The sequence below is a fragment of the Protopterus annectens genome, chromosome 6.part0 (genome assembly GCF_019279795.1).
Source record: "Protopterus annectens isolate FY-2018-M chromosome 6.part0, PAN1.0, whole genome shotgun sequence".
Lineage (NCBI taxonomy): Eukaryota > Metazoa > Chordata > Ceratodontiformes > Protopteridae > Protopterus > Protopterus annectens.
In genome coordinates this window covers 1,346,414,598-1,346,427,632 of record NC_056737.1, presented here as the reverse complement: position 1 = coordinate 1,346,427,632, position 13,035 = coordinate 1,346,414,598, and positions in this window count along the sequence as shown.

Below are 13,035 nucleotides of genomic sequence, written 5' to 3'. Positions count from 1 at the left end.
AGTGGTGGCAAAGGCTAAGGATAAGGTGTATGAAGAGTTGTATAAAAGGTTGGACACTAAGGAGGGAGAAAAGGACCTGTACCGATTGGCTAGACAGAGGGACCGAGCTAGGAAAGATGTGCATCAGGTAAGGGTGATAAAGGATAATGAGGGAAACGTACTCACAAGCGAGGAGAGTGTGTTGCGCAGATGGAAAGAGTACTTTGAGGGGTTGATGAATAAAGAAAATGAGAGGGAGAGGAGGTTGGATGATGTGCAGATAGTGAATCATGAAGTGCAGTGGATTAGCAAGGAGGAAGTAAGGATAGCTATGAAGAGGATGAAGAACGGAAAGGCTGTTGGTCACGATGACATACCTGTGGAAGCATGGAGGTGTTTAGGTGAAATGGCAGTGGAGTTTTTAACTAGATTGCGTAATGAAATCTTGGAAAGTGAGAGGATGCCTGAGGAATGGAGAAAAAGTGTTTTGGTACCAATTTGAAAGAATAAGGGTGATGTGCAGAACTGTAGTAACTACAAAGGGATTAAACTGATCAGTCACAGCATGAAGTTATGGGAAAAAGTAGTGGAAGCTAGGTTAAGAAGGGAGGTGATGATTAGTGATCAGCAGTATGGTTTCATGCCAGGAAAGAGCACTACAGATGCAATGTTTGCTCTGAGAGTGTTGATGGAGAAGTACAGAGAAGGTCAGAAGGAGTTGCATTGTGTCTTTGTGGATTTAGAGAAAGCATATGACAGGGTGCCTAGAGAGGAATTGTGGTATTGTATGAGGAAGTCGGGAGTGTCAGAGAAGTATGTAAGAGTGGTACAGGATATGTACGAGGGTAGTGTGACAGTGGTGAGATCTGCAGTGGGAGTGACAGATGCGTTTAAGGTGGAGGTGGGATTACACCAAGGGTCAGCTCTGAGCCCTTTCTTATTTGCAATGGTGATGGACAGGTTGACAGACGAGATCAGACAGGAGTCCCCGTGGTCTATGTTGTTTGCAGATGACATTGTGATCTGTAGTGAGAGTAGGGAACAGGTGAAGGAGACCCTGGAGAGGTGGAGATATGCTCTAGAGAAGAGGAATGAAGGTCAGCAGGACTAAAACAGAATATATGTGTGTGAATGAGAGGGAGGATAGAGGAATGGTGAGGATGTAGGGAGTAGAGGTGGTGAAGGTAAATGAGTTTAAGTACTTGGGATTAAAAGTTCAGAGTAATGGTGAGTGTGGAAGAGAGGTGAATAAGAGAGTACAGGCAGGATGGAGTGGGTGGAGAAGAGTGTGAGTGATTTGTGACAGACGAGTACCAGTAAGAGTGAAAGGGAAGGTCTACAAGAGGGTAGTGAGACCAGCTATGTTATATGGGTTGGAGACAGTGGCGTTGACAAAAAGGCAGGAGTCAGAGCTTGACGTGGCAGAGTTGAAAATGTTAAGATTTGCAGTGGGTGTGACGAGGATGGACAGGATTAGGAATAAGTATATTAGAGGGTCAGCCCAGGTTGGAAGGTTTGGAGACAAAGCCAGAGAGGCAAGATTACATTGGTTTGGACATGTGCTGAGGAGGGATGCAGAGTATATTGGGAAAAAGATGCTAATGATGAAGCTTCCAGGTAACAGGAAAAGAGGAAGGCCTAAGATAAGGTTTATGGATGTGGTTTGAGAGGACATGCAGGTGGTTGGTGTGACAGAGCAAGATGCAGAGGACAGGAAGAGATGGAAACAGTTGGTTTGCTGTGGTGACCCCTAACAGGAGCAGCTGAAAGAAGAAGAAAAAGAATAACTGAAAGCAACAAATTCATTGAGTTTTACTTCTTACTCATATAGATTTGGCACCCAAACAAATACTTATAAAGTCTTTGTATCCAGTGAGCTATATTCAAAAACTGATTAAGTGTCAATTACTTCCTGTCCTATGTCTGATCATAATGCTGTCATCTTTAATATCAGTCTAAAACCTAATGAATTAACATTTTGGAAAGAATCTCAGCTTATATTATCAAAATTAAAGGATATAAAGAATGGTTTCTAAAGGAACTGGAGTTACTCTTAGATACAAATAATAATGGAGAAGTTTCAGATATTATTCTATGAGAGATGCTAAAGGTCTATTTATATGGTAGAATAAAGCTGGCATTTATTGAAAAAAAGAATGGGATAATGAATTAAATATCCTTCAGGCAAGAACCGATTCATTAAAAATGAACTTGAAACCATCAGATAAGAAAATTAATATAGAACTTAAGACATTAAATCAAAAAATATATAGAATTTTTAGGCTGCAAAATATCAATATGTATGGAAAAACTAAGATTGTAAACTTATACTATAAATCCTAAAAATTTGCATAGATTAGCAATTAGATCAAAGACATTAAATAATGTGAATCATATTAAAGAAATCGATTAATGTATAGACAGTAACATTAAGAAAGCTATAGATCTTAAAGAGATTTTAGAAACCTTTAGGAAGCATTATGAAGAAAAAAAAAACAACAGAAATGTAATAGATAATAGTAATATTATGGACAATGTTTTAAAGGAGAATATGAAATGAAAAGTAACAAAAGAACAAAATAATATATTTGCTAAATCTATATCTTTGAGTGAACTAAAGGAACAAATAAAGAATCTGAAAAACAATAAAGCTCCTGGTTTGGATGGTTTGATATCAGAACTATACAAAATAATATAAGAGAATATATTAAAAATTTTAATAAATGCTTTTAATGAAATTAGAACTTCAACAGACATTCTACCTTCATAGAAATATTCAATGGTATCTCCAATTTTGAAACTAGACAAAGATCCTACATCTTGTGCTTCCTATCACCCTATTTGTTTATTAAATGTATGTTATAAAATTGTAATGACTATAATAGCAAACAGATTAAATACTATAATACCAAATCTAATAAATGAAGATCAAACTGTTTTCATATTAAGAAGAAATGTGCAAGAAAATACTGTAAGGCTTTTATCTTTAATTGATGTTGGTAATAACAATAAGAAAGAATTGTTGATATTAAGTTTGGATATCGATAAAGCTTTTGATTCTCTTAATTGGATATACATACAAAAAGTACTCAAAGAATATAATTTTCCTCAAGATTTATTGAAACAATCTTTTTCCTTTGTTAAAATTGGTTCCTTTATGCCTCGCTTCTGAAATGAACATTTTCAGAAGTCAATAAAAAATTATATTTAAAATCTGCAAGTAATTCTACCTCATCAAATTATTGGCAAATCTTTAATTGGAGATTTTTTTTTTTTCAATCATCGTTTTTATTGTTTTGCAAAACCATTATACATTTCACACACTATTTACATTATGTACAATATTGCTTCCAATGTTTTAGTTCCATTTTGAATTTCCCTATTATACATTAAGAATAAATATCATTTTAACCAAGTACAGGAAAATAAAATAACAAAAAATTAAACATAAAAGCATCTACTATAGACAATTATAAACCAACTCAAGCCAATAATTTGTATTATTTCTACATTTTCTATCTAATCCAAGAATGTGTTGGTACACATACAGAATGTCCTGACGGAAAGTGGATAGGAACCGCTACGCCAAAATAATATTAAAGATTTGTTCCCAAATTTTTATGCTGTTTATACTTTTCTTATTATTTCTAATTAACAATTTGTCCGCTAATATATGCTTAATCGCTAACAGCCTGAAATTTTGCCACGACACCTGTGCTGGGTTCAACCAATTTGTGGCTATATATAATTTCATTAGTAAACTAATATTCATAATTACAATCTTTTTTGTTTTGCCCAAATTCTCCGGTGGAATATGTAAAATCAGAAATTCCCAGGAGAGTGTTGAGTTTTGGTAACCCATTTTTTGTAGCTGTAACTTTAATGAATTCCATAATTTATAAATGCACTTGCAACTCCAGAACATGTGTAACAGGTCTGCTGTCTGATCTACACACTGTGGACATTTAGGTGACTTTTTTGAATCAAATTTATGAAGTGTTAGATGGGTATAATATGCATTGTTAAATATCATCAGTTGAGTAAAGACCAGTTTTTTTTTTTTCAAAACAGGTTTATTGTTTTAACATATAAGAGAAATATCATAACAATTTTATACAAGTAATTAAAAATAGGTATTATTATAATATTCAACAAAACAACTAAAGTATTTACAAAGACATCCACTACAATCAGATCAATTAATTAAACTAAAATACCGTGCTATTGAAATTAGAATTTTTTTAACAAATTTTGTAAATTATCCCATACAATATAATATGATGTTTTTCTAGTTGTTCTCATTCTAATTGTGCTTATTTCCATATGGCACATTATATTCATAACATTTTTAAATTCATTGAACGAAGGAGGTGTATCTGAAATCCAATTTCTAGTTATTATTTTCCTGGCCACTGCTAGGATAGACCATAACAAGGGAAGCTTAATCTTTTTAACACATTGAGGTACAGGTGTGTTGAATAATATAAGAGACTTAGAAATAATGAAATTATCTGTAAAAAGAGCCTGCAAAAATTCATTAATTGACTTCCAGTATTCTTTCAACTTCATACAGTCATAAAACATATGAGCACAGTCAGCATTAATTTCTACATTACATCTCTTACATAGATTATCTTTATTATTTATTTTATTCATCATCAAAGGTGTATAAAAAGATCTATGTAAAAATTTCCATGTATAAAGTCTCCAGACAATGGAAGATGTAGTTCTATAAGCAGATTCCAATATATATTGTTTATCTTGTTGAGTTGGTGGGTCCCCATTAATAGAGGTGAAATAATTCCAGTATGAATCTACACTGTAAAGGGGTTCTTGTCTGATAATTTTATGTATATATGAAAGTTTACCTTTATCAGAAACGTTATGCTGTAAATTTAATATCAAGTAATCAATCAGTTTTGGAATAGATTCTTTAACTGTTATAGACATTAGATCTATTCTATCAATGAGATGTTGTCTAAAGATCTGAACCTCTAACCAGCAAGTTTCTCTTAGATCAAATTCTTGTTTTAAGAAATCTAGATTTTTAACTTTATTATCAGATATCAGCTGATACCAGTACTTTAGATCATTATCTATAGCTAAATGAGCTCCTTCAGAAGTAGATGACATAAGCATACCCTGAGTATACATTATAGGGAATACAATAAAATTCCATTCCCTATACTTAGGGTGCATGAATATAAAGTTACGATAACTAATAATAATATTTAATGGGTAACAAACCATATGTTTAGGTGTAATAGGTGAAGTACAAAATTCCTTTAGCAACCACAACATGGAGTTATTTACAATCATATGTTTATGTGTTAAGGAGATTTTCATGAAGTGCATACTAATTAGCTCCCAATAATCTTTCCATTTTTCGATATATGACTGATCTATTAATAAAGTAATAACTTTTATAATAGAAGAGATAATATATAAATTAAAGTCTGGAAAAGAAATACCCCTTGAGACCAGCTATTAGTATGTTTCTTTAATGCAATCCTAGGTCTATTAGGTGCCCATAAGAAATTTAACATTAGTGTATTCAGTTTCTTGATAATTATTTTGTAGGTGAAAGTATTATTGATTGTATTAAGTATAAAATCTTGGGAATATTATCATTTTAATAATTGTAAGTCTCTCCTCCATAGTAAAAACATATTATTCCAGGTATTAAAAGATTTTGTATATTAAGAAAACAGGTATTATAGTTATTATATATAATAGATTTAATATCTTTAGATAGTATTATACCTAAATAAGTTATCTGACCTGAATTGGGTACATATTTAGTAAAATCACTAATGAGAATATTTTTCGTGTATATATAGGTAGTATTTTAGTTTTTCTTCATTGAATATTAAACCAGAAATACTTTTAAAATTCATCATTTTATCAAATAAAGACTGCATAGAAGAATTAGATCCTGCTGATGTAATTAGAACATCATCTGCAAAAGTTGAATTTTTGATGTTGTATTTTCGTCTATTTCAAAACCCTCTATGTCAGTACTGTTTCTAATCAAATTAGCCCAAGGCTCCATTACTAAAGTGAATAATAGTGGAGAAAGTGGACATCCTTGCTTTGTACCTTTAAGAATGGGTATTTTTGTGAAACATATGTTCCTACCTTAATATAAGCCAGTGTTCCTTTGTATAAATGCTCAATTAAATTTACAAATGCATCAGAGAAGTTTGTGCATTTCAGTAAGGTAAACAGATAGTCCCAACTTACTGAATCAAATGCTGAACCTATATCAAGACTAATAAGTGTTAAATCTTTCTTTTCCTATTTGCAAAATCAATTAATGTTAAAGTTCTTCTTATATTATCAAAAGTATTTCTATTTACAATGAAGCCCGTCTGATCTATATCTATAATGCGGGATGATTGTCTTCAATCTATCAGCAAAAATACTCATAAACATTTTATAATCAACATTAAGTAATGAGATGGGTCGATATGAAGAACATCTAGTTGGATCTTTATTAGGTTTTAAAATTGGTGAAATAAATGTATATTGCCAAGATGGGGGTTATTAACTCAGTTTGGGCCAAAATAAAAACCTTATGTATTAATGAATATGTAGTTTTAGAAATGATTTTATATATCTCTGGTATAATACCATCATTACCCGGTGCTTTGTTTGATTTAAGCTTATTTATTTGTGTAATAACTTCTGTATATGAAATACTCTTGTCCAATAGTTTAATCTATTGTTTATTAAGCTTTTTATTCATGTTTGTGGTTATAAACTCCTTTATTTTATCTTTAGATTCCATGTTAATGTTGTTATGGTTAATCTTGTGAAAGTGATTTCTAAATTCATCCAGTATTTCTGGTATACTAGAAACATTCTTCTTTTTCCTTAGAGAAAAGATTTCTTTGATATGGTTTTGTTTATTCAATCTTTTTGTTTTATTTTTAAGTCTATGTAAGTATTTGGGGCTTATTGAATAAGACAAAACTTGTATTTCTCTAAAGTTATTTTAACTTTATGAGTTAAAATTTCTTTGTATTTCTCATTTAGTTTGTTTATTTCTTCAATAACTTTCTTGTCCATAATATTTTCTTTATTATTATGTTTATAAGAGTCTAATTTACTTTGAATATCTAACAATTCCTTATCCCAAGATTTCCTTTTATTATTATACCATCTGATACTTTGTCCATATAGATATGATTTTAAGGCATCCCAAACATAGACAATGGAGACTTCAGGAGTATTATTTATGTCTAGAAAATGCTGTACTTCTGAAAGTATATATTCTTTATAGTCTTTTAGCTGAGTTAAGTATGCTGGTATCCTTTTGATCTGAACATTATGAGTATTTTTTATCATGAATTCAAAAACAATTGAGTTATGATCAGATATACGACATGAAATGATTTTGGAATTAATTAAATCTGTTACCATCTGGTTAGAAATAAAGACCCTATCTATTTTTGAATAAGTTTTGTATCTGTTAGAAAAAAAGGTGTATGATAATGATTTTGAATCTATCTGATTATTAATATCATTCAAATGATAAGAATTAGCAAAATCATTTAAATGTTTTGCATTAGATGTAATTCTTCTTTTCCTTATAGTGGTAGTATCACTTTCATGTAGTATACAATTAAAATCACCAGCTAAAATAATATCCCTATAGAGAATGATATGATCTTATCAATATGATGTTTCACTGTATTAATACCAATTCCAGGTATCCAATATACATTAATTAAAGTGTAAGTCTTCCCATTAATTTGTATTGTAACCATACAAAACATTCCTTTGTCATCCTGAAAAGACTTAATGGTTTTAGGAATGGGCATACTTTTATTCCATAAAATAGCCACTCCTCTTTTTTTCTGAGTGTGCTCTGAACTAACCAATACTGTACACTTATTAGTGGCTAGTTTATCAATATCTTTTTTCAAGAGATGGGTTTCTTGCAGGAAGACTAGATTGGCCTTGTGTAAATTAATGTATCTTATTAGTCTTGCCCTTTTACACAGATTATTCAATCCATTAATGTTTAAAGAAATTCCTTTTAAAGATGTCATTTGGCATTTTTAAAACTCAAGAATCTTATGATTGAAATAACAAATAACAAGATAAATAATGTTACATCTCCTCTTTTAGGTGTACCTTTAAATATAGCTGTATTTATTAAATCTCTTATGGGATTTTGTATAGGATTCAATTTTGTTTGTAGTGAAAATGAGTGTACAAAATATATTGTGGATGTCAAAACTATATACATATAACAATGAACAAGTGAAAATAATGTAAGGACTAAACCTTGCATCCAGCCTGGAGTTGAAAACTCCAACTTAGAGTAGTATTTACTACTCAAGTTAACCCCCTACCCTAAGCAGCAGTACCTCAGCTACCACCTTATCAATTTAATACTAGTTATATTTAACTGAGGTTAACAGTTTTCAATTCAATTATCTATCAAGACAAAACTACACATTTGGTAAAACAGCATCAAATAAACTAAAATAAACTTTTTTTTTTTTTAAAAACTGTTCATACTACTATATAGATCTGTGTAATATATAACACTTGTATTCAAATAGCATTCAAATAATCTTGATGTTAGAAATCAAGAGGAGAGAAAATTAGGTTCTAACATTCATTTAAATCAAAAACTTTGGCTAATATGATTCCGAAATTACATATATTAAGATGCATCTATTTTCTGTCATGTGAATACTATTAACAGCTTCCAAAAAAAAATCTTGAATTGTTTGTATATGAGCATTTACTTAAACTCATTATTGTCAATAGAGTAAAATATTGTATTCATAAAAATTATTATAAATCATATTGCATAGTTATGCAAATTCTCAGAAACACTTGCATTATTAAAAAAAAAGCCATCACACACATACACACAGACACACACATACATACACACACACATACACACACACACACACACACACACACACACACATATATATATATATATATATATATATATCTGATCTCACTGAGTTATGTCCTTGTTGAGCACTATCCTACTTGCTGTCCCTAGAATAAATCTGTCTGCTTTATAGAAAATAATGCACAGCAAACACATTTTAGTAACCAGATTTTACAATCATGCTAACCTACTGCTTTAAAATATATCACATGACATTTCTTCCAGAATAGAATTATAAAATTGTTTATGCTTGTCAATCAGATGAATTAAATGAATTATAATAAAGTATATGTTTGGAACAGAAGTTTTAACACAGATTATTATGCTGCTGTTAAGTAGATTTTCAAAAACATTTAAATAAATGTTTCATTTTCTATGCCTTCTAAAATAAGACATTTACTTACTACAAGAAACTACATCATTTAAACTCATTATAACTGACATTTTATGAATAGAGTATTTTCCTGAATCTGTGGTGTGTCAGTATGATAACTAGGTCAGAGGTTATACTAACTGCTTTCAGTTTCTCTGTGAGAATTCTGTGAGTTGAAGCTTTGAAGTAGTTCATGGACACTGTGCATGAGACAGCCCACATCCCAGATTGTCTCCCTTAACATTTTGGCGGGAAACTTATTAAAACTTGTGGCAAACATTCATTTTGTCAATAGAGTAAAATCTTGTATTCATAGAAATTATTATAAATCATATTGGATAGTTATGCAGATTCTCAGAAACACTTGCATTATTATATAAAAAAGCCATCACACTCACACACACACATACACATACATACACACACACACACACACACACACACACACACACACACATATATATATATATATATATATCTGATCTCACTGAGTTGTGTCTTTGTTGAGCACTATCCTACTTGCTGTCCCTAGAATAAATCTGTCTGCTTTATACAAAATAATGCACAGCAAACACATTTTAGTAACCAGATTTTACAATCATGCTAACCTACTGCTTTAAAATATATCACATGACATTTCTTCCAGAATAGAGTTATAAGATTATTTATGCTTGTCAATCAGATGAATTAAATGAGTTATAGTAAAGTATATGTTTGGAACACAAATTTTTAACACAGATTATTATGCTGCTGTTAAGTAGATTTTCAAAAACATTTAAATAAATGTTTCATTTTCTATGCCTTCTAAAATAAGACATTTACTTACTACAAGAAACTACATCATTTAGACTCATTATAACTGGCATATTTTATGAATAGAGTATTTTTCCTGAATCTGTGGTGTGTCAGTGTGATAACTATGCCAAAGGTTATACTAACTGCTTTCAGTTTCTCTGTGAGAATTCTGTGAGTTGAAGCTTTTGAAGTAGTTCATGGACACTGTGCATGAGACAGCCCACATCTCAGATTGTCTCTCTTAACATTTTGGCGGAAACTTATTAAAACTAGTGACAAACATTCATTTAGTAGTGTAAATGCATGTAAACATGACAAAACCTTCACAATGTATTCCACAGACCATTACAGCCTCTTACTTCTTTTCAGAAAGAGAAACAAATTGAATCGCAGCTTGCCATTAAATCTTCAGATATTTTGACTGGTTATGAAACAAAACATTATAACTGACATATTTTATGAATAGAGTATTTTCCTGAATCTGTGGTGTGTCAGTGTGATAACTATGTCAAAGGTTATACTAACTGCTTTCAGTTTCTCTGTGAGAATTCTGTGAGCTGAAGCTTCTGAAGTAACTCATGAACACTGTGCATGAGACAGCCCACATCTCAGATTGTCTCTCTTAACATTTTGGCGGAAACTTATTAAAAACTAGTGACAAACATTCATTTAGCAGTGTAAATGCATCTAAACATGACAAAACCTTCACAATGTATTCCACAGATCATTACAGCCTCTATGTAAGTGAAATTAAGCCCAAAATTACCAACAAGCAATAAAACTCAACATTCTTCTCCCAACTCAATTTTCATACAAATCCTATTATTCACTGTGCCCACACAATCAAAAGCATTTCTATATATTAATAAAGAAAAGAAAAAGAGTAGAAAATAAAAGGGAGTGAGGCAGAAATAAAAAAATGTAAGAGAAAGCTGTAAGAAGTATATACAATGGAATGTTACTTACTGTTTATATTAACAGAGTTAAAAATAAAACATATTATTTACTCTTATTTAGTTCTGATTATTATTAGTTAAAGCATAACAGATTATTTACAAACAGGCATAAGCAGTATAATCAAGAAAGTATAATTAGAAATAGCATTTGAAGAACTTATAAAACTTTTACAAGGAATAAATATGTTATTATTCTATTAATGATATTTTCATTACTGTTCTCTCCTGCCCTCCCCACCCTTTACCCACTACATAATCTAAATAGAATGTCATTGTTTAAACAAAGAAAATAATAAAAGTAGAAGGAAAAAAAAGGTAAAGATAAAAAAATGTATCAAATTACTAACCTTACTTCTTTTCAGAAAGAGAAACAAATTGAATCACAGCTTGCCATTAAATCTTCAGGTATTTTGACTGGTTATGAAACAAAACATTTCTTTGCACATAGAGAATAACTTTGATTAAATCTTTTCCAAAATATTTGTGGCTTTCTGGAAATGCAGGAACTATATTCAAAAAGACTAACAATGAACTAAAATGATGAGAGAGAAAAAAAACATATAACAAATCATTTGTTTTTTAGTCTCTTCTTCTTCTCTGAAGTCTTCCACGAAGCTTCAGTTGCCAATCTCTTTAATGAAGAACTAGCCCATTCCATTTCTTCTATTTTATCCAAAATCCTTTTTTCTTTGACAAACAGTAAAGCAGAGTCTAAATCATCGAAAACCTTAGGACCATCAGGAAGGAAGATTTTAAGCTTGGCAGGAAACAGAAGGTATGTTTTAAACTGTGCTTTTTAAGCTCCCTTATTAGTGGCAGAAAAACTTTTCTTTTAGCTATTACCATGGAAGAATAGTCATTGTCAAAACGCACAGTTGTCTCATTAATCTTAACAGGAGCTTTAGCCCAAGCAGATTTAAGAACCATCTCTTTATCAAAGATGATAGAAATCTAACTATAACTGATCTAGGATATTTTTGTTAGAGTTAGTATTAGCTATAGATCTATGTGCTCTTCGATACCAAAAGAGAATGCTTCTGGTAAGTCTAAAGTTTTAGGGAGCCAAGTTGTTAAAAAGAAGTAATATTGTTACCTTCAATATTTTCTGGCAGTCCAAAAATCCTAATGTTATTGTGCCTAGATCTATTTTCCAGGTCATCCAGCTTTGTTTGTAAATGTGTATTTTGTTTCAGCAGAAACTCAATGTTGATTTCCTCTTCTTGGATTCTATTTTCCATGTCATTCACAGCTTCTTCTATGCCTGTCATCTGGTTCTTCTGTTGTTGCAGGTCTGTATGTAACAGGTCTATTTGTTTTGTAGTTTTTCTATGAAGGTGTCTATTTTAGTATCCATTTTATCAGTAAGTTGCTGGATTATAATTATCAGAGACTGAAGTTCTTTCTTGATGCTGGAGTCTTGAGAATTTGTCTTACTGGAACTCATTTCAGACTGATAAACTGACAGGAAAATTTCCACAGTGATTTCTGACAGGAATATTGTTAAGATTTCCTTTCTTTTTTAGATATAGTTCAAGAACTATATAAAACAAACGTATTTAGAAAGAAAATTACTTCAAAAATTAATTTTTTAAGTAATTAATTCCTGTCAGTGTAATGAAATTGGTGGAGCTGAAGAAATCTGCTGCTATCCTGTGTTCATCCTTGGCCACGCCCCCCTAAAGACCAGTTTTTGAAGTGATACGGATTTTAATGTTAAGTTAAACGCCTCTACTATTTTACTGTCTTCTAGGGATGGCAATTTCTCTCTCCAGTATTTCGATAACAGAATATGATTATTATATTTTCTCTCTTTTGCCATTTTATACGCTGAGGATATATATTTTCTGTCTTGTTGCAATGCTTCCCACAGATGACATGAAATAACTAGTTCCTCTTTTTTAATTTCAGAACTGGTAAAATAATTTATGGCCAAATCTTTTAACTGCCTCATTATAATTAAATAAGAAATGGGAAGATTCATCTCTTTTAAGATATCATGTACCGCT